This window comes from Giraffa tippelskirchi, chromosome 10 (genome assembly GCF_054371585.1).
Source record: "Giraffa tippelskirchi isolate mGirTip1 chromosome 10, T2T-mGirTip1v1.2.pri, whole genome shotgun sequence".
NCBI lineage: Eukaryota > Metazoa > Chordata > Mammalia > Artiodactyla > Giraffidae > Giraffa > Giraffa tippelskirchi.
This window is the reverse complement of record NC_137284.1, coordinates 117,886,924-117,910,406: the sequence shown is the minus strand read 5'-3', so window position 1 is coordinate 117,910,406 and position 23,483 is coordinate 117,886,924. Positions and strand designations below refer to the sequence as shown.

Genomic DNA, 23,483 nt, shown 5'->3' with positions numbered 1-23,483 from the left:
ATTCTTTTCAATTAGACTGCAATTACCATAGTGTGGGGTAGGGCACTGATTTTCATACTGGTTGGATATATGATATATGTATATATCAGATGATATATATATATACCAGGTTTTCATATTTGTTGGAGATATATATATATATATACACATATATATATATATATATATCAGAGGACACTCAAAGCTTTTCCAAAGGGTTAAATTTTTCAAAGAACATTGATCCTTTTCATATCCTTAGCTTCTGTGTGAATTCTTCCAATAACAATCTTAGGAAGATATAGGTTTTGCTGGTTCTTTATTCCCAACTCCCCTTTCATAACCCTTTCTCCCACTTTACACAAGAAATGACTCTCTCTTACCACCCAGAATCTTGCTATGAAGTGTAACCCTAGCAAATAAAACTAGCCCAGGCATTAAATGAAAGACTGTTACCAAGTCCAAGCTCACTCTGCTAGTTGCATGACAGGCCAATGTATCTGAGAGAGAAGTTGAGGCAAGGAATATAACTATTCAGAAAGCTGACTGACCAAGATGACAGACAAATGTCTCAAAACAACCATCTTGTCAGATCTGGATTCCAGGTTCTTTTATGGATCAGAGAAGGGGAAGGGGGGAGTGAGGAAACAAAGTAAAAAGGCCATCAGTCTTAAAAATATTTCCTAGTATGGCATTGACAGGTGGACAGGGTTCTGAACTTTAGCTTAATTGTCAGGCTGAGGAGTAGGATTCTCTGAGCCCGGTTATTATGTATGATTAAATTAATAATAACAAAAGCAATGGAAAACAAGTCAAAGAAATAGTTCCAACATGGAGTCAGAATAGACTTCTCTCTGCAACAAGGCCGGTTTGATTAAAATATTGGTGTTGATGTTGACCAAGTGAATGACTCTAATGACTGTTTAACAACTTGCTTTGCAAGTCAGTTGAACTTAAATTAGTTGCTGTCAACAAAATTGACGGCATGTCCTGTCAAATAAATAACCTATGCTATTAAAAACAATTTTTGTGCCTTTTGGCATATCTATAAAAATTTCAAAAGAATTGAATAACATTGATACTTCTACTCCCATCCACTTAATTATGTGAAATGGATTCTGAGCAATCACATTCATAAAAGCAGAAATTAAGACCAACAAACTTGACTGAACTACAACTTATTCTAATGATTCTTAATATTCATCCATAGCTAGAGGAATTGAAAAGTTTTATCTTTCTCATTTACAAATGTATGACTGATAAATCTTAATTTTCATATGTAATAATTATCAATCTTTTAATATATATATTGTTCTGATCACATTAGAACTAATAAAAATTGTATTGACAGATTATTTATGAAGGTATTTTTAGTACCTTAGAGCCTTATGATTATAGGAAATTAAAAATTAATATTAATAAATATAATTATAATTAATTAATTAATATTATTATAAATAAATAATTAATATTTAAGAAGTATAATAGGATGATAAATAAAAGATATCAAGCATAAAGGTATTAATTAAAGACAAAATTTTTTGAAGCTTGTAAAATCAAACTCAAAGATTGAGGAGAAAAAGGTATTATGTGAAGTACTCAGACACTCAGTCGTGTCCAACTCTTTGCAACCCCATGGACTATGGCCCACCTGGGTCTTCTGTCCATGGAATTGTTCAGGCAAGAATACTGGAGTGGGTTGTCATTTCCTCCTCCAGGGGCTCTTCCTGACTCAGGGACTGGACCTGCATCTCTTATGTCCCCTGGAGTGACAAGCAGTTCTTTAACACTAGCACCACCAAACATAATGTCTGTGTGCTTTTAAAAAACAGATTGAAAGCATCAAATCATTGTGGTACTTAGGTTTAATTAGATACACTTTTAAGAGAGTGATCTGGAGATCAATTTTTACGTGAAAATATAATATGTAAAATTGTACTTTTATGACTATTGAAAATTTCAACTAAGATTTTTAGCTATCAGCTTAAAGGCTATGTGAGCAAAGAAGTTTGAAGGCATTACCATAGAGCAAGAAACTGTATTTTTGCATTTCTGGAATCTAATAATTTCTATCCTACTTAGTAACTAAGAACCTATTTCATCAGCCATAAAATGAAACAAATATTTTCTATCTTTCTGGGAATAAATAAAATAATGTTTGGAATTGGCTAACCCAGTCCTTGGTACCAGAACCTTTCTCATATTTTCTACTAAAGATAGCATGGTTCCTAATCAATGTACTATTCAATGAATATGTTGATTTGATTTCAAATAATCAGCTTTAATCATAACAAATTTCACAGAAAAAGCTTCTTGATGGTGACAAGTAGAGCTGTGGCCTGCAACATTTGAAGACATGGATATAATTAAAATGAAATGAAAATGAAATGAAAGTGGCTCAGTTGTGTCCAACTCTTTGCAACCCCATGGACTATACTGTCCATGGAATTCTCTAGGCCAGAATACTGGAGTGGGTAGCCTTTCCCTTCTCCAGGGGATCTTCCCAACCCAGGGATGGAACCCAGGTCTCCCACACTGCAGGCGGATTCTTTACCAGCTGAGCCACAAGGGAAGCCCCATAATTAAAACAGATCGTTTATTTTTTTAACTGGTTTATGGCCCACCTAGCTGAATGCAATTATTATAGAGACTATCTCAATACTACATATATAATCCATGTATTATAAAACATACTTGTCATTAAAATAATAAAAAGTCAGATTTTCCAAGAAAATGCCAAGCTTACTCTATAAAATAGTCCATCAAAACACTTATTTCCTGAAATTAGCATATTCTATTATAGCTAGTAGAGACTTCAATCTAGATTTTCTTTTTTGTTGTTGTTGGTGGGGGAGCCTAATGGGAAAGTCAAAATTACTATGTCTTTGTTTTCGGTAAACTTTATGATCCACATTTGTCTGACAAATACAAAGTGTCAGTGATCATTATACAGATATAAATAAAGAAAGAGACTGTGTTTATAAGAAACACGGATAAAATTTTTAAATTAAAAGTCTTAATAGATCACTCAAAATCATGCATGGCAGTGAGAGGAAGACCCTGCTTCTCTGAAACTTATACAAGTTAGGAGGAAGAATAAAGAAATCAGTGATTCTCAGAAATTATTTAATAGGAATCAAGTCTAAACAGGACTAAAATTACATAGTAAACGATGGCATACTTACTCAAGAGTAGTTTTAGTCCCAACTATCAAGTACAATTTATTAACTCCTGTAAATCAGAGCCATTTGTTAATGAATCAATCTAAAACATAAACTATGGAAAATGATTCATATATTAGATTTCTGATTCATCATGACAGCTGAATGCCCTGGGCCTATTTTTGATTCTCATAGAGAAACTCCTTAAATCTTTCTGGTTGAATGGACTCCTGGCAAATAGGTAGGACAGATTCCGTAAGTATAACTGTGGTTTAAACAGACAAAAGATAAGACTACTTTTACATATATACTCTTATTACCTCTTATCCAAATGTAAATTAAAAATTCTTTCACCATCCCTTTAAATAATTTCTGATGTAGACAAATTGAATTGGGCTGAATTGTGCTGAATTGATAACTATTTAGAAATATCAGATATACATTTATTTAATAAATGTATTTATTTATGATTCAGTCTTAGTAAGGATATTTGAAAGAAGTTCATGTCTAATTTTATTTATTTAATCATGTCTATTCCCAACTTTTTATTACCATTGTCTTTAGGATTTTATAGGAAATAACTGCTTATGCAAAAGTGTAAACTTTTTTGAAAGTAGTCATTTAAAACTAAGTGCAAGCAAAGGTGAGAATCAAGTGAATTTGTTATGCAGTATTAACAAAATGTTTATGCCCAAAGATTTTACAACATTCACTTCCTTGAAAAGAAATAAAATACATATGTTATAATATGTGCTCAGCCTTGATTTTATGCACATTGTGTATTCTAATTATTACAATCTAATTTATAAACAACACATGCTGTGGTTTTGACAGTGAAATTGTGATGAAACACAGAGTACCAATTTTAATTACATACAGTTCTAATACAGCGAGCACTGCAGCATTTCTGTCATCTTTGAAATGGTAACAGAATGAAAAAAAGTTTTTGAAATATGAGCATGAAGGTAATGAGATCAATAAATGTCAGCTAGAAAAAGTAATCACAACTCCTGAGACTCACTGACCTTTCTACAAATTCCAGAAATAATAGAGTAGCTTGGGATGAGGAATTCTTTAACAATAAGAAACTGATACAATTATAAGAAGAAAGGGAAGCAGAGATTGCCCTCTGACATCCAAAACATTGCCTATAAAGGTAATTTTGACACTATAATTTATTCCCTTGAATTTTTTTCTAAGGTCACCACCAACATAGATCACAAACCTTTGGACTTTGCAGAGACAAAATTCCCACTGAAGCCTTCTGAATACTGAAATACCTGCTTCAGAGACTTTTAGTTTGCTTCACAATATTCAGCATCTCAATAGAGTTTAATCATATTGTTGGTTAATTTAAATGCCCAAAGTGAAAAACATTCTATTTTCGTAGCTGTAAAATCACTCTATCAGTATCTGAATATAATTTGGGAAAATTCAATTTTGGAAAGTGTTTGAAGGAGTGTACAGAAAGATTTAATCAATATGAAATATTCAGCATTTGAATATAAAATGAGGTGATAATATAAAACTCTAAATTATGATATTAAAATAATTTTAAAGTCCACAAAATTTTGGAAGATACTGCAAAACCAGTCTTCCATAATAACTAAGTTTCTACAGGACTAGAAGGGGCTAGGTTGGAGTAAGTTTTTGGTTATTACAGCTTTTATCCTGAAGGCAGACTGAAGTTAGCATCACAAAAGTGGCTCAGATTTCAATACAAAACCCACAGTCTTTCTATACTAGAAGATGAGAGAAAAGTTCAGGAAACTCACTCATATTCAAAAGTAAAGGTGAAATCAAAGAAATAACAAAGTCATAGTTGTGAATCCAAATTTATGCTTTTATACTCTGTTGATATATTTAGCTGACCCCTAAACTGCATATGTACTGGGAAAACCTAAGTATATACAGTTAAAGATAAAATAACTGAACTGATATCTAAGCTGCCAGCCAAGAGACAAAGTTTGTAATTTGACCCCAACCAAAGGAATGACCAACTAAAACAAGTCACCAACACACTTCTAAGAAATATAACAAAGTCCAGAGACTCCATAAGATAAAATCCATGATGCATGGGAAACAATTAAAAACTACTTTACTCATGAAGTATATCAGGAATGCGTAACCCAGATTCTAGAAAAAAAAATCAACTAAAATCCATCCCAAGAAGAATTAGGTACTGAAATCATAAGAAGATGATATAAAATAACTATTATAACTATGCTCCATAAAAATATGATCAAAATGAGAAAAGAAAATCAAACATTTGAGAAGAAATAAAAAGCTACAAAAGAGAACCAAATAAGAGAGGATTCTGGAAAGATGGTAAAGTAGGAAGCATCAGGAATCTGTTTCTCCAACTAGACAACATTACACTTGAAGAATCTGATATAACTGTTTTGGAACTCTAGTGCCTAAAAGGTTTGCAACTTCAAGGAGAGGCCTGAATAGGAAGTTGCAGGTAATTTCAGCCCTTAGCACAGTAGAATCTACTCAAATCCACTCTATACCTGGTGTCAGGTAGCTGTGCACATATTCCTAAATAAGCCAGCACACAGTTTGTGGGAGACAGGATGAGCAAGCTTTAGGTATCCCCAATAAGACTGTCAACTGATTTCTCATCAGAAACTTTGGAGGCCAGAAAGCAAAGTCTGATATATTCAAAGTGTTAAAAGGTAAAACAAACAAACACTTCCAACTAAGAATACTATATATTGAAAAACTATTTAAGAGTGAGAGTAAAACAAAGGTATTTCCAGATAAACAAAAGCTGAAGGAATCCATTATCAGTAGACCTGCCCTTCAGGAAATGTTTTGAGAAAGTCTTGCAAGGGGAAGTAAAAGGATGCTAGACAATAACAGAAGCCATAATATTCTGTCTAGGTTTGTCACTGCTTTTCTTACAAGGAGCAAGAGTCTTTTAATTTCATGGCTGCAGTCACCATCAGCAGTGATTTTGGAGCCCAAAATCGTAAAGTCTCTCACTGTTTCCCAATCTATTTTCCATGAAGTGATAGGACCGGATGCCATGATCTTCATTTTTTGAAGGTTGAGTTTTAAGCCACCTTTTTCACTCTCCTCTTTCACTTTCATCAAGAGGCTCTTTAGTTCCTCTTCGTTTTCTGCCATAAGGATGGTGTCATCTGTATACCTGAGGTTATTGATATTTCTCCATTCAATCTTGATTGCAGCTTGTGCTTCATCCAGTCTGGCATTTCGCATGATGTACTCTGCATATAAGTTAAATAAGCAGGATGACAATATATAGCCTTGACCTTCTCCTTTCCCAATTTGGAACCAGTCTGATGTTCCATGTCCGGTTCTAACTATTGCTTCTTGACCTGCATACAGATTTCTCAGGAGGTAGGTAAGGTGGTCTGGGATTCCCATCTCTTCAAGAATTTCCACCGTTTGTTATGATCCACACAGTCAAAGGTTTTAGCATAGTCAGTGAAGATGAAATAGATTTTTTTTGTGAATTCTCTTGCTTTTTCTATGATCCGATGGATGTTGGCAATTTGATCTCTGGTTCCTCTGCCTTTTCTAAATCCAGATTGAAACTCCGGACATTCTTGGTTTATGTACTGCTGAAGATGTACTGCTGAAGCCTAGCTTGAAGGATTTTGAGCATAATCTTGCTAGCATGTGAAAAGAGTGCAATTGTATGGTAGTTTGAGCATTTTTTGGCATTGTCTTTCTTTGGGATTGAAATGAAAACTGACCTTTTCCCATCCTGTGGCCACTGCTGAGTTTCCCAAATTTGCTGGCATATTGAGTGCAGCACTTTAACAGCATCATTGTTTAGGATAAAGGGTACACTTTAAAATACTTAAAAGGTAAAATTTTCATTATATGCATTTTACCATAATAATTTTTTTCTTTGATGAAAGAAATGAGATTAGATTCTAGAGCTGAAGAGAATAATATTTGAGATTTTTTTTGAAAAACTAGGTTTACTGTAAAGCCAGATAGAGAAGACAGAAAAGTCATTGAATATAAAAATTGATCAATATGATCTAATTATCTAATGTAAATAAATCAAAAAGATTGAAAACAAAATGAGCCATACCTTGGAGAACTCTTGAACAAAACCAAAAGATCTAATATAAGTGCAATTGCAGTCCCATAAGAAGAGATGATTAAAAAAAATGAAGCACAAAAAATTTAAAGAGATAATAGATAAATTTTTCTAAATTTAGTAAAACAGAAATTTACAGATTCAAGCAGCTGTGTGAATCCCAAACAACACAAATATTCATATAGATACAGGCCAAAGCACATCACAGCCAAAGTTCTGAAAGAGAAATCTTGAAAGCAGCCAGTGAAAAATGATAAATAACAGTTTGAATTAGTAATAACTCATCAGAAATCACTGTGGCCAAAAAGCAGAGGAATGGCATCATTAAAGTAGTAAAGAAAAGCTACCAATCTTGAATTTTATTATAATAAAAACATTTAATGAAACATAATATTCTAAGTTAAAACCAAGATAATTCACTGCTAGCTGAAATTCATTAGTATAAGAAATGTCAAATGGAGTCCTCAGCTTGAAGGGAAATCATACCATGTGAACACTCAGTTCTTTGGGAAGGAATGAAAAACCTAGAAAAGATTTTCTTTTTTTTTTTTTTTTTCCACTGTGGAGGAGGCAGATAGAAAAGGCTGTATTTCCCTTTCACTACATTAAAATCCATAGGATTGTTTAAAACAAATATTACATATGTTTGATATAAATGTAAAACATAAAAGCCATAGTGTAGATGGTGAAGGGAAAGAGGAGACCTTTATAGTTACTACATCTTATATTAAAGTATACATTATTATTTATACATAAATGCATATGGGAATCTTTAGAGAAACTACAAAATATAATGTACAAGTTATAACTTAAAAAATCAAGAGTTAATCAAGTATGTAAAAGACAGATATTATTAGAATAGATTTTAAGAGTGAGAATAATGAAAGGCTTCTCTGGTGGCTCAGATGGTAAAGAATCTGCTTGTAATACAGGAGACCTGAGCTCAATCCCTGCATTGGCAAGATCCCCTGGAGAAGGGAATGGCACTCCAGTATTTATGCTTGGAGAATTACATGGATAGACGAGCCTGGCGGACTACAGTTAATGAGGTCGCAAAGTGTCAGATACAACTGAGCAACTGATGCATTCACTTTCAGTAATGAAAGTAAAAGACCTAGGATAGCTTCTAGTTACCTCAACGGAACCTAAGAAACACTTAGCATATTTCTTGAGTCAGAATTCTTCCCTATTCCAATCAGAGCCTAAAGCAAGGTGAGAATTTCAGGCTATTAAAACAGTAAATAACATGTTATGGAATTCTCTGGTGGTCCAGTGGTTAGGACTTCATGCTTTCACTGCAAGGAGCCTGGATTTGATTCCGGTTGGGAAACTAAAATCTCAGAACTAAGATACTGTGCCAGGGCAAAAAAAAAAAAAAAAGAAAGGATGTTAAATAGTAGCACTGGTGAAATAATTGCTAGGGCAGAGGGATCCATAGTCTTTAGTAGTATTATTAAGAAGCTACATGGCCCTTTGCATCTATTTCTCAACTGAGATTTCAAGATAAAAGGAAATTTCCCAAGGAAAGGATACTCTTGGTCACATTTGTCTATCAGAAGTTAACAAAAGAGCACACATTTAAGAAAAAGTGAAAGCTATATAACCTGACAGATAGAAGCCAGTCCTGCAAAATGCAGCCAGCATTCTGTAGAACATAATAGCAGGGAGCAAAATCACTGTAGAATTTACCTAAGCTATGATGTGTAAAGTCAACTTTGAATACTTATTAATGCAAAACTGAGGATTTTTAGGAATTAACCAAAAATAATGACTATCACAGTACAAAACTGTGGTACAATAATGACATGGGGCATATACATGTGGGATGAGGAGAATAGGTTAACTCAAGTAGAAATGCCGCCTATAAAAAATAGAGTCTATACCTCTGGCAGTACTACATTTGAAAGCTAAGAAGACTCAGTATCGATGTCAGAAAGTGCTTTACAACATTTATGTAAATATTGGATGTGTTTTCAAATGTATCAATACATACTAAAAAGTGCATGGTTCAATTCCTAAATATATGTTTGTTCTCAAGTAATATTTTTGTTCATTTAAGAAATTTCCAATAAAAAGAATTGAGCCTATTATTGATATATTTGTATATCTGACTTGGGTGACCCTCCACCTGAAAACAGTAGGTAGAAGTCTAATGTTCATAGCAGTCAAGAATAGCATAGTGCATCTTCATAATGTTTCTTTCTTTTCAAGGATGGTGCATATGACAACTGCATTTTCTAAAAAGGATGTTGCTAACAAAAGGTAGTACATGTACTCCTATTCCACAGTCATTTCTGATATTCCCTTTGAGTAGAATAATAAAAATTCAGCATTAATGAAAAGAACTAAGGCTTACATGTTAACGAAATATTCCTGATGTTTCTAGAAACTTAAAAGTTTTCATAAGGCAATCTTTACTTTTCTATGGAAAAGATAATTACCTGACATACATGCAACTTCTGAAAGACCTCTGAAAAGAAACACATACATCAACCTGTCATATTCTGATTTTCTTATAGGTCAAATTTCATTCCAATGTTTGGCAAAGTGCTGAGCATACTATACCTGCTATAAAAGTGTAAAATAATACTATCTTCAGTAATAACTCAGCCTCTAGCTATGACCAAGTAAAAAATCAAGCCTATGCCAAATTCTTCATGAATCTGGATTATTTATTAAATGTAAAAATTATAATTCTACAATATATAATTTTAGTATATTATTATTAATAGTTTATTAACTTGAAGTTAAAATATAGTGAGTAATTACAAGCAAAAAATAATGTAGTTCTGTCATCAGGACTTTTATTATTTCTCCTACATGTTGGCAACTTAAAACTGTCTTTGAAAATAATCAATAGATTTCCATCTAACATATACATAAGCCATTGTGATCATCTGCCTCAGATTTAGGTCCAAAACTATAGAAAAAAATCCCTTAGTGATATTAATATCAGGCAAAAGGGCAATAATGTGATGATAGTCCCCTGCCCAGTGATGAATGAAATAGGATTATCTTAAATATGGTCAATTGAAAAACTTTATACTTTTGCCTGGGCTTAAAAGTCTACAAAAGAATCACTTGATCCAATTAAGATGGCTTTTTGAAGTTTCTTCAAAGTGTCACTAATAGACCACACTGACAAGCAGTAACCATAAACTGAATGGCTCTGTTTGATTATAAACATCAGGCAACCTAAGGGGAAGAATCAGAACCATGTTAGTAAGGACTCCATAGGTAAGACTGATATTCACCAAGCAAAGGGCTAGATTATAGGTAATTGACCAGCACTAGGCTGGGCCGGGGCCCAGCGGCCGGGGGTAGCGGCCGACAGGGGCTAGGCCGGGCTGGGGGCTGGGGCCGGCGGCGGCGGCGGCGGCGGCGGCGGCGGCGGCGGCGGCGGCGGCGGCGGCGAGAGGAATTACCGAAGGCCCAAGGTAAGAGAAACCCAAGTAAGACGGTAAGTGTTGCGAGAGGGCATCAGAGGGCAGACACACTGAAACTAAAATTTCAGAAAACTAGTTAATCTGATCACACGGACCACAGCCTTGTCTATCTCAGTGAAACTAAGCCATGCCGTGTGGGGCCACCCAAGACGGACGGGTCATGGTGGAGAGGTCTGACAGGAAGTGGTCCACTGGAGAAGGGCATGGCAAACCACTTCAGTATTCTTGCCTTGAGAACCCCATGAACAGTATGAAAAGGCAAAAAAAAAGGACACTGAAAGATGAACTCCCCAGGTCAGTAGGTGCCCAATATGCTAATGGAGATCAGTGGAGAAATAACTCCAGAAAGAATGATGGGATGGAGCCAAAGCAAACACGATACCCAACTGTGGATGTGACTGGTGATAGATGCAAAGTCCGATGCTGTAAAGAGCAATATTGCATAGGAACCTGGAATGTTAGGTCCATGAAACAAGGCAAACTGGAAGTGGTCAAACAGGAGATAGCAAGAGTGAACGTCGACATTCTAGGAATCAGCAAACTAAGATGGACTGGAATGGGTGAATTTAACTCAGATGACCATTATATCTACTACTGTGGGCAAGAATCCCTTAGAAGAAATGGAGTAGCCATCATGGTCAACAAAAGAGTCCAAAATGCAGTACTTGGATGCAATCTCAAAAACGACAGAATGATCTCTGTTCGTTTCCAAGGCAAACCATTCAATATCACGGTAATCCAAGTCTATGCCCCGACCAGTAGCGCCGAAGAAGCTGAAGTTGAACGGTTCTATGAAGACCTACAAGACCTTCTAGAACTAACACCCAAAAAAGATGTCCTTTTCATTATAGGGGACTGGAATGCAAAAGTAGGAAGTCAAGAAACACCTGGCGTAACAGGCAAGTTTGGCCTTGGAGTACAGAATGAAGCAGGGCAAAGGCTAATAGAGTTTTGCCACGAGAACGCACTGGTAATAGCAAACACCCTATTCCAACAACACAAGAGAAGACTCTACAAGTGGACATCACCAGATGGTCAACACCGAAATCAGATTGATTATATTCTTTGCAGCCAAAGATGGAGAAGCTCTATACAGTCAGCAAAAACAAGACCAGGAGCAGACTGTGGCTCAGATCATGAATTACTTATTGCCAAATTCAGACTTAAATTGAAGAAAGTAGGGAAAACCACTAGACCATTCAGGTATGACCTAGATCAAATCCCTTATGAGTATACAGTGGAAGTGACAAATAGATTTAAGGGACTAGACCTGATAGACAGAGTGCCTGATGAACTATGGACAGAGGTTCGTGACATTGTACAGCAGACAGGGATCAAAAAATCCCCATGGAAAAGAAATGCAAAAAAGCAAAATGGCTGTCTGAGGAGGCCTTACAGATAGCTGGGAAGAGAAGAGAAGCAAAAAGTAAAGGAGAAAAGGAAAGATATTCCCATCTCAATGCAGAGTTCCAAAGAATAGCAAGGAGAGATAAGAAAGCCTTCCTCAGCAATCAATGCAAAGAAATAGAGGCAAACAACAGATTGGGAAAGACTCGAGATCTCTTCAAGAAAATTAGAGATACCAAAGGAACATTTCATGCAAAGATGGGCTCGATAAAGGACAGAAATGGTATGGACCTGACAGAAATGGTATGGACCTAACAGAAGCCGAAGATATTAAGAAGAGGTGGCAAGAATACACAGAAGAACTATACGAAAAAGATCTTCATGACCCAGATAATCACGATGGTGTGATCACTCACCTAGAGCCCCAGACATCCTGGAATGTGAAGTCAAGTGGGCCTTAGAAAGCATCACTATGAACAAAGCTAGTGGAGGTGATGGAATTCCAGTTGAGCTATTTCCAGTCCTCAAAGGTGATGCTGTGAAAGTGCTGCACTCGATATGCCAGCAAATTTGGAAAACTCAGCAGTGGCCACAGGACTGGAAACGGTCAGTTTTTGTTCCAATCCCAAAGAAAGGCAATGCCAAAGAATGCTCAAACTACCGCACAATTGCACTCATCTCACATGCTAGTAAAGTAATGCTCAAAATTCTCCAAGCCAGGCTTCAGCAATATGTGAACCGTGAACTTCCAGATGTTCAAGCTGGTTTTAGAAAAGGCAGAGGAACCAGAGATCAAGTTGCCAACATCTGCTGGATCATCGAAAAAGCAAGAGAGTTCCAGAAAAACATCTTTTTCTGCTTTATTGACTATGCCGAAGCCTTTGACTGTGTGGATCACAATAAACTGTGGAAAATTCTGAAAGAGATGGGAACACCAGACCATCTGACCTGTCTCTTGAGAAACCTGTATGCAGGTCAGGAAGCAACAGTTCGAACTGGACATGGAACAGCAGACTGGTTCCAAATAGGAAAAGGAGTACGTCAAGGCTGTATATTGTCACCCTGCTTATTTAACTTATATGCAGAGTATATCATGAGAAACGCTGGGCTGGAAGAAACACAAGCTGGACTCAAGATTGCTGGGAGAAATATCAATAACCTCAGATATGCGGATGACACCACCCTTATGGCAGAGAGTGAAGAAGAACTAAAGAGCCTCTTGATGAAGGTGAAAGAGGAGAGTGAAAAAGTTGGCTTAAAGCTCAACGTTCAGAAAACTAAGGTCATGGCATCTGGTCCCATCACTTCATGGGAAATAGGTGGGGAAACAGTGGAAACAGTGTCAGACTTTATTTTTTGGGGCTCCAGAATCACTGCTGATGGTGACTGCAGCCATGAAATTAAAAGACACTTACTCCTTGGAAGGAAGTTTATGGCCAACCTAGATAGCATATTTAAAAGCAGAGACATTACTTTGCCAACAAAAGTCCGTCTAGTGAAGGCTATAGTTTTTCCAGTGGTATGCATGGATGTGAAAGTTGGATGGTGAAGAAAGCTGAGTGCCGCAGAATTGATGCTTTTGAACTGTGGTGTTGGAGAAGACTCTTGAGAGTCCCTTGGACTGCAAGGAGATCCAATCAATCCATCCTAAAAGAGATCAATCCTGGGTGTTCATTGGAAGGTCTGATGTTGAAGCTGAAACTCCAATACTTTGGCCACCTCATGCGAAGGGTTGACTCATTGGAAAAGACCCTAATGCTGGGTAGGATTGGGTGCGGGAGGAGAAGGGGACAACAGAGGATGAGATGGTTGGATGGCATTACTGACTCGATGGACATGGGTTTGGGTAGATTCTGAGAGTTGGTGATGGACAGAGAGGCCTGGCATGCTGCAATTTGTGGGGTCGTAAAGAGTCGGACACGACTGAGCGACTGAACTGAACTGAATTGAGATGAGTGCAATTGTGCGGTAGTTTGAGCATTCTTTGGCATTGCCTTTCTTTGGGATTGGAACGAAAACTGACCGTTTCCAGTCCTGTGGCCACGGTTGAGTTTTCCAAATTTGCTGCCATATTGAGTGCAGCACTTTCACAGCATCATCTTTCAGGATTTGAAATAGCTCAACTGGAATTCCATCACTTCCACTAGCTTTGTTCGTAGTGATGCTTCCTAAGGCCCATTTGATTTCGCATTCCAGAATGTCTGGCTCTAGGTGAGTGATCACACCGTCGTGATTATCTGGGTCATGAAGATCATTTTTGTTTAATTCTTCTGTGTATTCTTGCCACCTCTTATTAATATATTCTGCTTGTGTTAGGTCCTTATATATCATTTCTGTCCTTATTGTGCCCATCTTTGCATGAAATGTTTCCTTGGTATCACTAACTTTCTTGAAGAGATCTCTAGTCTTTCTCATTCTATTCTTTTCCTCTATTTGCATTGATTACTGAGGAAGGCTTTATTATCTCTCCTTGCTATTCTTTGGAACTCTGCATTCAAATGGGTGTATCTTTTCTTTTCTCCTTTGCCTTTCACTTCTCTTCTTTTCTCAGCTATTTGTAAGGCCTCATCAGACAACCATTTTGCCTTTCTCATTTCTTTTTCTTGGGGACAGTCTTGATCACTGCTTCCTGTACAATGTCACAAACCTCCATCTATATTTCCTCAGGCACTCTATCAGATCTAATCCCTTGAATCTATTTGTCACTTTCACTGTATAATCGTAAGGGATTTGATTTAGGTCATACCTGAATGGTCTAGTGGTTTTCGCTTCTTTCTTCAATTTCACTCTGAATTTGGCAAAAGGAGTTCATGATCTGAGGAACAGTCAGCTCCCAGTCTTGTTTTTGCTGAGTGTAGAGAGCTTCTCCATCTTTGGCTGCAAAGAATATAATCAATCTGATTTCAGTATTGACCATCTGGTGATGTCCATGTGTAGAGTCTTCTCTTGTGTTGTTGGAAGAGGGCGTTTGCTATGACCAGTACATTCTCTTGGCAAAATTCTATTAGCTTTTGCCCTGCTTCATTCTGTACTCTAAGGCATAATTTTCCTGTTACTCCAGGTATCTCTTGACTTCCTACCTTTGCATTCCAGTCCCCTATAATGAAAAGGACATCTTTTTTTGGGTGTTAGTTCTAGAAGGTCATGTAGGTCTTTATAGAACCATTCAACTTCAGCTTATTCAGCATTATTGGCCGAGGCATAGACTTGGATTATTGTGATATTGAATGGTTTGCCTTGGAAATAAACAGAGATCATTCTATCATTTTTGAGATTGCATCCAAGTACTGCATTTCATATTCTTGTTGCCTGTGATGGCTACTCCATTTCTTCTAAGGGATTCTTGCCCATGGTAGTAGATATACTGATCATCTGCATTAAATTCACCCATTCTAGTCCATTTTAGTTCACTGATTCCTAAAATGTCAATGTGCACTGTTGCCGTCTCCTGTTTGAGCACTTCCAATTTGCCTTGATTCACAGAGTTAACATTCCAGGTTCCTATGCACTATTGCTCTGTATAGCATCCGACTTTACTTCCACTATGCTATTATGGCTTACTCATGATTTCATGGCTTACTCATAGAGAAAATACTATAGAGTTTTCATAATTGCCATTTACAGCACAGAGGAATGGGGTGAAGAAGGGTTAAATGACTTGTCTAATTTCACACAGAAAGTGAATTATGAAGCAGAATCCATAGCCCAGAGGAGAGAAAACACAGCTTTCAAATAGCTGAAATATATCTGCTGTGGTATATAGTAGTTACTTCATGCTGAGTTGCCATTTTTTTTTTTATTGTGAAACAGAAGGCCACTAAAATCATTAGAGCCATTGGATTTTCTTAAGAAAATGTGTATTTCAGCATAAACATTGCACTTTTCTCCATGTTCCCACTGCTTTTGTTTTTAAAAAGCCATACATCTTACCATAGATGAGTCCTTAAATGAAAGAAAATACACATATTTTCCCTTAATAATATTTCAAGAGGCATTAGTTATATAATTACTCAAAATACTTTGTTATTGCACATTCTCGAGTAAATGTTCTCAATATTTTCCTAAAAATCTATACAGTGTTGTTGATATTTAAGATTTGGGAGTTCTTTTCAAAGAAAGATATCTTTAAAAAGACAAATAAAATTGATAAATATTTAGCCAGCCTCATCCAGAACTAAAGTGATAAGGCCCAAATAAATAAAATCAGAAATGAGAAAGGAGAAGTCACAACCAATATCACAGAAATACAAAGGACCCTAAGAGATCACTATGAACAATTATACACCAATAAAATGGACAATCTAGAAGAAATGGACATATTCATAGAAAGGTACAAGCTCCTTAAACTGAATCAGAAAAAAATAAAATATATTACAGATCAATTACCAGTGATATAAATCAGTAATAATAATAACCAAAAAGAAAACTTCCAACAAACAAAAGTCTAGAACCAGACAACTTCACAGGTATAAAGTCTACTAAACATTTAAAGAAAAGTTAACACCTATCTTTCTCAAATGATTCCCAAAAAGACTGCAGAAGAAGGGATGCTTCTGAATTCATTCTATGAGGTCAGCATCACCTTGATACAAAAATCAAAGATATCACACAAAAAAAGAAATATACCATAGCCAGTAGCATATTCAATAGTGAAAAATTTCCTGAGTTCCTCTAAAATCAGGAACAGGACAAGGAGATGCACTCTCATCACTTTTATTCAACATAGTATTGGAACTCCTAGCCACAATAATCAGACAAGAAAAAGAAATAAAAGTAATCCAAGTTGGGAATGAAGAATTAACCTGTCAATGTTTGCTGATGACATGAACTATACATAGAAAATCCTAACATCACCACTAAAAAACAGGAGTAACTCATCAATAAATTTGGTAAAGTTTCAAGATACCATATTAATAGAAACCTGTGGCAGTTCTATACACTTACAGCAAACTATCAGAAAGAGAAATTAAGAAAAAAGTTCCATTTACCAAAGTATCAAAAAGAATAAAATACCTGGGAATGAATCTAACTAATGAGGTAAAAGATTTGTACTCTGAAAAGTATAAGACACTGATGAAAGAAACTGAAGACAACACAAGCAGATAGAAAGACAATACTGTGTTCATGGATTGGAATCATGAATATTGTTAAAATGACTGTAATACTCAAGGCAATCTACAGAATCAATGAAATACTTATCAAAAAATTAATGACTTTTCACAGAACTAGAATAAATAACTCTAAAATGTGTATGGGAAGCAAAAAGAACCTGAGTAGCCAAAGCAATCTTGATAAAGAAAAACAAAGCTAGAGGTATCAATTTCCCTGATCTCAAACTATACTACAAAACTGCAGTAATCCAAGCAGTACAGTACAGATACAAAAACAGATATATAGACCAATGTAACAGAGAACCCAGAAATTACACTTATGTGAGCAATTAATCTATGACAAAAAGAGCAAGAATATTCATTGGGAAAAAAAGACTCTTCAATAATTGGTGTTAGGGAAACTGGGCAGTGACATACAAAAGAATCAAACTGTCCTTCTTTCTCACACCATATACAACAATACAATCAGAATGAGTGAAAAACTTATTAGATAAACATAATACTTAAAAACATAAAAATTTTCATGAAAATATAGGCAGTATACTTGCTGAAACTGGTCTTAGCAATATTTTTTTTTTGGATATGTCTCCTCAGGCAAGGGAAACAAAAGCAAAAATGAACAAACAGAGGTCATCAGCTAAAATGCATTTGCAGATTGAAGGAAGCTATCAACCAAATAAAAAGGCTCCCTACTGAATTCGTAAAGATATTTATAAATGATGTATCTGATAAGGAATTAATAGCCAAGATTCATAGTACTCATGCAGATATATATATATATATATATATATATATATATATATATATGTGTGTGTGTGTGTGTATGGAGAAGGCAATGGCACCCCACTCCAGTACTCTTGCCTGGAAAATCCCATGGACGGAGAAGCCTGGTAGGCTACAGTCCATGGGGTCGCTAAGAGTCGGACACGACTGAGCGACTTCACTTTCACTTTTCCCTTTCATGCACTGGAGAAGGAAATGGCAACCCACTCCAGTATTCTTGCCTGGAGAATCCTAGGGACGGCAGAGCCTGGTGGGCTGCCGTCTATGGGGTCGCACAGAGTCGGACACGACTGAAGCGACTTAGCAGCATATATATGCGTATATATATATATATATATATATGTATGTATGTATGTATGTATGTATATATATATATTCAGTTAAAAAATTGGCAGAGTATCTGAATAGACAATTTTCTTCAAAAAAGACATACAGATAGCAAACTGGCACAAGAAAAGTTATTCAATGTAGCTCACTGATCATCAGGGAAATACAAATCAAAACCACAGTGAGATATTATCTCACACCTGTTAAAATGGCTATTATCAAAAGGACAACAAATAACAAGTGTTGACAAGTGTAGAAGAGGGAATTGGCATACTCTTGGTGGGAGTGAAAATTGGTGCAGCCTCTATGGAAAACAGTATCATTTTCCTTAAATATTAAAAATAGAACTACCATAAAATCCATCAATTCTTCTGGGTGTTTATCCAAAGACAATGAAAATACTATTTCAAAAGGATATGGGCAATCCTACATTCATTGCAGCATTATTTGCAATAGCCAAAAGATGGAAATAACCTAGATGACTAAATTAATAGAAATGCAGATGTGGTATATATAAACAAAAGAATATTACTCAGCACAGAAAGGAATGAAAATGATTACCTAGATAAAGGCCCAGGATATTTGTTCATACCATCCTTTTCTCAATTCTGTCTCCAAAATTATGGACTTTATACATGGTTTCAAAAGCTACTTGAATTGATCAAAGTAATGAGTTAAAAGAAAAACAAGACATATCTTTCAGATTCAATGTATTGTATTCCCTTTATTAACAGCATTCTTTTGAAAAATTCAGGCTAGAGGTTTGAAATATTCTTCAGAAGTCATAACCAGTGTTGTCTTTATTATCTAGCATAATTTAAAGACATTAACCATATTCTCTTCTGTGTGTATCACTATTGTCATGATAACTTTGGGGGCAAAACAATGAACCCTGTTCTCTTTGCAGATTTGTGCAGAATTTTCTATATACGTTTCCTATAACATTTTCCTGATGCTTCACTGATATCTTTATGTTCATGAGATAACGTTAAGGAATTCACACTGGGGAATTTTTCCAGTTATCCAGAGAAGAAGTTTTCTTTTGTTTTATAAGTTGAACAAATACTATGCAATAAGCACTATATATGTCATCTTCATTGGTTCACCTCATACTATTTAATTACCACTTGAATGCTGCACAGGAAATCTCCTTATCAACATTTTGACAAATTTTAAAAACTGAAGCTCAGAGAGATTAAGTAACTTGACCTACGTTTCAAGGTTATAAATGGCAACATGAAAGTTTACGTACAAGTTTTACCTCAGATTCTTATGCTTTCCCACTTTTAATGAGTAGATTTAAATAGAATATGATGATGTCTGCTTGGCTGCCACTAATACAACATTCAAATGTTTTAGATATGTTCCTTCTAATGGGAAAGAGGTCATAAATTTAATAAAGATTGGTTTACAAAACTTTACAACTGTTATGAAAATATAGAAAAGTCACTAGTAATATAAAATGGCCAGATAGATCACTTATATGATAGAAAGTATTTATGTTTCAACCTCTGCTTCTGAAACTGGTGAAGCAGGTACTCCAGATGAGAACCTGTCTAAAGATCCACTCTGAGAACAAGCTTGTTTGTTCTCATTTATCTCATACATCTCTAAATTATTTATCTCATAAATCTCTCATTTATCTCAGAGATTCTAATGAAATATTGTATTGAAGTAAAAAGTATTGAAGTAATCATTAAGAATATAGGTGTGGGTGTCTGCAGTAGGTCAAGAAATCAAAAACATTTCTGGAAGAGAGAAAACATATTGGAACATCGCTGTTGGTAAAAACAAGAGGTTGAGAGTATATTACATGGGAATCACAGCTCCAGAGTTGCTCAGTCTGTCCAGTGAAACCCCAAAGGCAGCAGATGTAATGGAAGATGGTGTGAGGTAGGGTCTGAAAATCGTGAAATTAGCTGAAGATCTAAGTATCTGGCCACAGAACAATAGGAGCAGATACCCTCACTCTTCTCCCGATATCAACTCAAAGCACAAACATGTGGCATTTACCCTAGCCTTGTTTCAATCCTAAAAGGTCCTTTTCTAAAAAACAAAAACAAAAACAAAAACAACAAAGTTATCAAGAAAGCTAGTATAAACTTCCCAGAATAATCTCCTTCCTGTTGACATTTCAGAGCCTATAGCCTGATCCCCAGCTCCCCATTTATTTATTCTGTCTGTTTGGAGTCAGTAGAGGAATAAAAGCACTCTGATCTTCTTTGTTTTTGTTTGTTCTAAGCAACACAGGATAAAATAATGGGAATTAAGTGATTCTAAAATCAATGGAGGTTATGGAGCCGTAGTATATACAGTCAGGTTTTAAACAGTATAGAAATGATCCTGATCACTAAAACAGTTGCTACTTCTGCAAAAAATAGAACTCTGGAAACAACTGAAGTTGTGAACATACAGATTAGAAAACAGATTAGAAATGAGCTGCTGCCTACTACCTGACAAGCTTCAGAAAACTGGAGATGAGAAACTGAAACCTTCCGGCAGAGGTACATTTCTGATGCCTTTATTGCCAGCAGAAAACAGCCAAAAGACAGCAGGAAGAAGATCTTTTTTTCTAATGTGTAGAACCTACTTCACTCCCAGAATCCTGGTTGCTGGGGAGTCTAGGGAATAAAAAGTCTCTAGCTTTCCAGACAGTGAAAAAAAAAAAGTGTCACTTAGAAGGTAGTGGATCCTGATGCTGAAAGTGATTAGACCACATCCACCACTCACCTCCAAAGAAGAGCCTTGCACATACAATGGTGCTCTATGCCTTATGCTATGGAGAGTTCACAGTCAGAATACCACCTGCAGCAAAGATCTGAAAGGAAAACACACCTATTTACACAATAGTAAGGAACACCACACCATCTACTCAACCCTTCATCTGATGACTATTAATGACAGCCAATAATTCTTAGTTATAAGAGGAGAATCAACATTGTGAAAGAAAATGACAAAAATTTAAAATCACTCAGGAATCAGAAGAGAAACCTCTGACATGATCAGAGAAATTAGACAAACTAGGATTCTGAGTAAAGTGTCACCTAGAGAATTTTTTAAAGCACTCAGAGATTTATATTAAAATTGTTCAAATTAAACAGCATAAAATATCTTAAAGTGCAGAGAATAAAATATGGACATAAAATATGAATGAAAAGAGGAAAATAAAAGACCAATCCAAGAGATACAGCCTCTGAATAAGAGAACGGGCTTAAATGCAGCCAACCCAGAGAACACTTGTACAGAATGCCAAGAGGAGGAAACAGGGCCTCCAGGAGGAGGTAACTCTGGGATAAGAAAAACACACACTAAGTAGCAAAATGAAAAACTCAAGAAGCTAGAAATTTTCTCCTACCAGCAACCCAGGCATGGTGACATTGTTCCCATAGAAAGGAAATCTGATCTTAGCTCACAATTTGACAAAGGTCACAGCAATATAAATGCTGTTCACTGATTCTTCACTTTTAGTGTCAACCTAAAATCATCCAGCTTTTAAATATTGGCCTAAATATATAAAATACTCCACAGACCAAATAAAATACACATACAGCATAAGTCCAGGCCATAGGCACCAGCTGACAACCATTATATGGAAACCATCAGCTGACAGAACCTCCAAAATGGTGGTCTTCAGCCAGAGGTTTTCAAAAATTTTATTTACTTGAGCAGTTGGTAGCTGTTATTACACTTGATTCTGGCAGTCAGGCCAGGGAGGAAAAGCATTATATAACATGATTGTGGTTCAGAAAAAGAATATAAAATGTCAACACACTGAACAATACACAAGTAAACTATAGTGGATTGACGATAGGAAGGAAAAAGTGGGAGAGGTGAAGGAAAGGGTAGGGACATTGGAGTCCTATTCTCATTAGTGGGAGCTAAGAGGTATTGGTAGTTGAGAGTACATTCAAAAAAAAAAAAAGAAGAAGAAGACTAAACATAGCATTAGAATTGCAGTGGAGATAAACTGAAAATAATTAAATTTTAAACATTTGAGAGGAGGGGGAGGAAAAAGTGAGCCAAACCCCACATTTCAGCAAAGGAGTCAACAATGTTTTTTAAATACCTATTCATTGCCAGGCACTGTGCCAGGTGCTGAGGACACAGTATTGCACATGGGAGGGGGAGGAAGAGACTGATGCTTTAGAGGCATCTCACTGCTGTTCTCCCTTTCTCCTCTGCCTAGAATATTTTATTATTTTCTCTTCTGGCAAATGTCTCTCCCTCCAAAATAAATCCATGCTTAAAAGCATAGCACCTGACCATGACTGAAGAAAGAGAGTATATAAAAGTATATAATCTAGAACTCAAGAGTAATCACTAGAAAATACCCAAACAGAAATCACAGAAAAAAATATTGGCTGAGGGGAGTAGTACTGGTGATAGGATGGGGGTGGAGGAGGAGACTGTCCTTTTCCTGAAATACTTTCTGAACCATCTATAAAAAGATAGCACTGGCTGCCAACAGGGCTGCTGACAGTCTGCCTTCAACTATCAGCCTTTTCTGTGGTGGTCTTAGCTGAAAAAAAACCATTTCTTCCAAAGTAAAGTAGCTTCCCAAGCAGCCTGTATTTAATGATGGACTGAAGTTGGGCAGGGCCATCTCAACCCAACTTGGGACAGGTAACTCTTAAGGGACATTCTAGCTCCTAGAGGTCAGCTGATACTGTCCTTGGAACTCCACCACAGCTTGGCTTCTCCTTCGGCTTTCCTTTTATTCCTTTCCACAAGGCTTAATCTCAAGAATGCTTGATAATAAACAAATTGTATGCTAAGTTGTGTGTTTCCCAGGAAACCCATCCTATGGCAACCAGTGTGGACAGGTGTTACATTGACAAATACGTGGTTTAAAGGCTAAAAAAGTACCAGTGATGTTTTATTCAATGCTATACACAACAAATGAACAATTAGCCGGTAAAACAGAGAATATATGTGTCTATAAAATTCACTTTCACTAACATAGTTTTCTCTTCATTTTATTCCACCTTTTTCTTTTGCATTTTTGTCAAGGATGAACTGCTTTCTACCTATTATTTACCCTCAAACTTGAAATTACGTGTTTGGGATATACAGAAAACATTATTAGTTGTTTATTGCTGTGTGTTTCCTGTATATTGCATGCTTAAATCTCATCAGTAAGTTTATCATGACAAGTTGTTATTACTGATTGGGCAAAACATTTCAGTTATGAAATCTTTTAACTCATATATATGTCTTTTACTTTATTACCAAATGATAGTAAATTCTTTTA

At 36.0% G+C, this 23,483-nt stretch overlaps 1 protein-coding gene across 12 annotated transcripts in view; it reads right to left on the bottom strand.

Annotated features, from left to right (window-relative positions):
• The window catches only part of ZNF804B (zinc finger protein 804B), an 889,892-nt gene that overhangs the window by 544,269 nt on the left and 322,140 nt on the right, over positions 1-23,483 (bottom strand). Inside the window, exon 1 of one of the 12 annotated variants that reach the window (XM_081533991.1) lies at positions 20,963-21,050. The exons of the other annotated variants lie outside the window; for them this stretch is intronic. The gene's annotated coding sequence lies outside the window, so the exon portion shown is untranslated. Of the gene's footprint in view, positions 1-20,962; positions 21,051-23,483 lie in introns of those variants that run through there. 12 annotated transcript variants of the gene reach the window in all.